At 41.8% G+C, this 5,002-nt stretch overlaps 1 pseudogene; it reads left to right on the forward strand.

Moving 5' to 3' along the window:
* Positions 1-88: 88 nt before the first annotated feature.
* On the forward strand, positions 89-976 carry LOC123254074 (annotated as a pseudogene).
* The last annotated feature ends 4,026 nt before the right edge of the window (positions 977-5,002 follow it).

Here is a 5,002-nt window from a genome sequence, read left to right on the forward strand (position 1 = left end):
GCGGGGGGGGGTTGAAGGGGAAAGGTGGAGCATGAATCATGTAACCATGTTAAAAATGAATATTAATAAATGTTAAAAAAAAAACAAGTATGTGGACAAAGTCCCAGTGGCTGCTTCCATCATGAAGATCCATACGTTCAACAGGGACCGAGAGAAAGTGAAGTTGGGGCTGGACACCATTGCCAAGTACCTGGACAACATCCATCTTCACCCAGAAAGAGGAGAAATACAGGAAAATCAAACTGCAAAACAAAGTGTTTCAGGAGTGGATCAACTGCCTAGAAGGAACTAATGAATTTTTCAGGGCCATTGGGTTTGAGAAGATGACTCTCACTGTTCCAGAACAAGAGGCCTTGGAAGAATTCTATGTGCTGGGGGAGGATGCCCAAATAGAGAAGCTAGAACAGCACAAAGTTTCCCTGCAGAACTCAGAACCAGTGAGGGCTCAGCTGGCCCATTAGTGACGAATCTTCAAGCCCTCCTGTCTGGCTGCCCAGTTTGACTTATCTGGGGACTTCTTGAACCTCACAACTGAGGAGCTCAAATGGGAGCAGAAGCTAAGGACAGATGCTGTGGAATGGCTGTCTGTGCTTCGGGAGCCAATGCAAAGCCATGCAGGAGAAGGGGGAGCAAAGGGAAATGAGAAAAGATACCTATACCCTCTTATGGATCCGCTTTCCAGATGGGCACATCCTCCAGGATACCTCCTGTGCTTGGGAACAGCTGTCTGCACTTTACAGCTATGTGAGGGAGGTACTGCAAAGAGACTGGCTGCCCTTTGAACTGCTTCTTGTAGGTGAGCACGAACTGTTGGTTGACAGCTTAGTCTTCAATGAATGTGGGCTTGTGCCTTCAGCTCTTCTAACTTTCACTTGGGATGCAGGCATCATGGACGACATCAAGGCATCGGGGGCCGAACAACCCCCCAAGAGCTCTGAAACCAGAACTTCTTGCTACTGTGGGAAACCTCTCATGAAATAAAAAGCCAGTCTCAAAAAAAATTTTTTTTGAAAAAACAACCAACAATCCACAAATTAGGTCAACTAGAAAGTTAAATCACTTGAAAGCTATAAAATCTGTGATGGACGACATAAGTAAGAGTCACAAGACATTAGACGAATACTTGAACAAGGAGATAAGCAGGTTGGTTGTTAGATATAAGGAAGAAAATATTTAAAAATGCACGAGTGAGGATACAGAAAAATATCCTGAAATTGAAAATGTAGATGAAAAATGTGAAGTAGAAAATAAATTTATTATGAAGACAAAAAAGTTTTCACTTGACATATAGCAATTTCTACAACAGCTGAAGAATTACAACATGAATTTGCCATTATATCTAAGTCTGTAGAGATGGACATTGGGTCTATTACTTCTTTAGGAACTGAAGATATTTTTGATATTCTGAAATCATTTTTAATATCTAGAATATTAAAAGTACTGACACTGATCAGGACTCAGAAAATTATTCTTTAAAAATTGATGTCTTTAAAAATTTAAGAAAAGAGAGGTCAAGTTAAAGACTTTAGCCAAAGAAACAAGAAAATGCATGTTAAACTTTCTCCAGCTTCTTTCTCAGATTCTACATTGAAAAATGATATAAATAAAGAGAAAACAGAATAATATCAACATCAGGCTTACGTAACAAGAAATTTTGAAGTCGTTAAGGAAAAGATTGTCAACTCCGATAATGATACTATATTACTTAGGGAAGACTGACTTCTATAAAGGTTAAAATAAAAAGGTTTGACTAAATATATCAGAAATGTGGTTGCCAAAATTATTACTCAAGTCAGAATGACTTTTTATTTTTACAAAATGGAGGGAAAGCATTAGGAAGAGGAAAGAGAAAGAGGTTAGAATGAGAAATCTAGCATAACAAGCTAGACTATTTGCAGAGGCCCTGGCTTACTCTGTCAGGGCTCAAAAAAACTTTCCAGCCACGCAGCCTCCTCCTCCAAGATGGGGTAGGGCACCTCTGCAGACTGTAAGTGTGGAATTGGGGTAAATCAAGGATAACTAAGCACTCATCTTTGAATTAGACTGGAAGCCCACCCCATGGAACTCTGAGAGAATTCCGTTTGGGAGGGGCCAATGAAGGAGGGAGTTTGGTGAAAATTCTGAAGATTCTAAACTGCCAACGACCAACTGCCAAAAGACTCTGGAAGGGACATTCAAGTCTTTGGTGGACTTGGGGTGGATGGTTGTGGGTGGCTGGGAGGTTCTGGACAGGAATTTAACTCTTCTGAACCCAAAATTCAGGGGCACCCTGGAGATTTAAACAGCAAAACCTTTCTACTGACTGCATTGCCAACGAAGAAGAAACTCAAAGAGTTGTGCACCATAATTGGCCTTAGTACCCAGACTCTAGAGGGAGCAGGCACTTGGGGGACCCTTCCTTGCAGTTATTCCCCTGTTAGATACTGTTAAGGATAGGATATTGTGAGGGGAGTGAGAGTGAGCTTCTCAGTCAAAGCTACAGAAGAAACCAAATCTGCTCTTTTGTTGTTCAGTTCATAGTTGATAGAGACGTTATTCCTGTACCCTCCTTCCTTAAAAATTCCTTAAACATCCCTCACTTTGTTATCCTGAATTCCCTCATCCTTATAATAAAGCTTTACTAGTTCATTAGTGGTAGTTTAGGGCTGCTGCTTTGTGGGGAGGAAGACTGATCTCGTGGCTGTGGGGAAGATGAATACCAAATACCATCTTGAAGGGCAAAGCGACTAGAACTGAGGAGGTGGGAGAGGCTTGTCTACATAGTGCTGGCTCTGAGGGTGGAATCCCATCCATTAGGGTCACAGCTGAGCCCCAACACTTCCTTCAACATCCCCACTATAGCTTTGCCAGTTTGGAACCTTTTAAAATTTATTCCCTCATAGGTGAATCCCTGGGGTGTGGGTGAGTGAATAGCCTATCTGGTCCACTGAAAGCTAACAAGGGGGGGAGTCTAGACACCCCCCCCATTTACCATCAAAACTCATCCCCCTATACAAGACTTTAGTCCATCCAGAAGCCAGGAAAGGTGTCACCCTTTTCACTCACCCATGTGATAGTCCTAAGGGAAGATCCAAGAGCACTCTGAGGTCCCAAGCTGGAGCCAAGATCAAAGGCGAAAGAACTGGTCACAGGAAGTTTTTCCAACTTTTAAAAACCACTGCAATCCTCACTTCCTGTGACTTCCTTCCACTTTACATGGACCAATTGCAGTTATAACATTGTTTATGACTGCCCAGAATGCCGTCAGTCATTTGGATTTGCCACCCACTATAGCACACATGGGACATAGACCTCCCCATGCTTAAGGATAAGTGGGGTGTATACATTTCTGGTGATTAAATCTAAAAATAGGCAGGGGAAAGTAAATCCCATTTTCACAATCCCCTCTGTGATCCTTTGGGAGACCTGTCTCCCCAGTGACATAATCATCTTTTACATCTAAAAATCTCCTAACGACAGGTGCGTACAACATTGCATCCTCTAAGAGGAAACTGCAAGAGATAAATATAAAAGGGAAAGAGAAGAAAGAAAGCAAAACAAATGTTTGCTAGGTGCATTGACAAAAAAGTAATTAGGGGGCAGTCCTGTTTGGCATAGGAGTGTACAATTCTGCATTGTTGCTATATATTTGTGATTTGTCTTTCATTCTGAATTCACAATATTAAAAATAATTCTTACCACCCACTGCTCTACCTAAACAGCTAGAGAAGTTCAGCAAAATTGTCATTTTACATATTGCTAATTGTTTCACTCTCCCATTCCCCAATTTTTCTGTCCCTTCTGTAACTTCCATGAATTCTTCTCCACTTTTCCTTTGAACAGAGTACTTTGCCTGTTTCACTGAAAAAATAGAGGCGATTTGCCAGAATTTCCCTCCTCTCACATGAACTTGAGTGACATATAAACTCCATTATTTCCCGGATCAGATATAAAATCCTCTGGTTTGTAAAGCTTTTCACGAACTAGCTCTGCCTGCATTCTCAGTTTTCTTTCTTACTCTCTATATTAAGTGCTTACTTTGTATAATCTACTGCACTGAGCACTGCAGATGAAAACAAAGCTAAGCTGCCCCTGTTTTCAATGGACTCAGCTTTTAATAGAAGTTTCAGTTGTAGACCGTGTCCCTTGGCATGCAGCAGCAATGCTTTTCTTTAATATCATTCCCATCTCTTTAAAGTGGAATCATTTGGCAATACAAAGGACTAAGGTCTCCTTGTTTTTTTCTGGTTCTTTAGTAGTAGAGATAACTAAAACAGGTAATATGTGCTGGAATAGATGGCAGACTATCTTGGGCATTGCTTTCCAGGATGATGGGCATTGCTGATACCAAAGTCTATTGGGCTCGAGAATGAACTGTTCCCATCAGGATCAAAGGAGGGTAGTGATGGTGATTTGATTTACCTGTCATAGATCAGACTAGCTTGCATAGACTGTTTTGAGCAATTGGTTGCCACCTCTTTTGAGAAGGTAGTGCCAGACTGAGGCCCAGATTTGACTCATAGTCTAAAGCAGTGATGGGCAAACTATGGCCCACAGGCCAGATGCAGCCCCCTGAAATGTTCTATCTGACCATGCAACTTTATTCCTAATTTGCTATCTCTTTCTGTCACTCTATCCCTCTCTCCCACTGTTGCCCTATGACTCTCTCTCCCACTCTTTCCGTATGTCTCTTTCTTCCAATGACTCTCTCCCGGTCTGTCTCTCCATCTTTCTCTCCTCTGTGCCTCTCTATCTACCTATCTCTGTGCCTTTCTATCTCCCTCTATCAAATCCCTATCATTTTGTCTCTCCCTCTCTCCTCTTCCTTTTTCTCTCTCGTTCGCTATCTTTCTTTCCCTCCCCCTCTGTCTCTCCAGTCTCTTCCACAGCTTATATCCTCTCTCATTCTCTATCTCGTTCTCTCACTGTTTCTGAGTCTTTCTGTTCCTTCTGTCTTTTGTTCCATCTCTCTCTTTCTTTCTCTTCCTCTGTCTGTCACCTTACCGTTTTCTCTGTCTCTGTT

The sequence above is a fragment of the Gracilinanus agilis genome, unplaced genomic scaffold, assembly GCF_016433145.1.
Source record: "Gracilinanus agilis isolate LMUSP501 unplaced genomic scaffold, AgileGrace unplaced_scaffold14072, whole genome shotgun sequence".
In the NCBI taxonomy this organism is placed as follows: Eukaryota; Metazoa; Chordata; class Mammalia; order Didelphimorphia; family Didelphidae; genus Gracilinanus; species Gracilinanus agilis.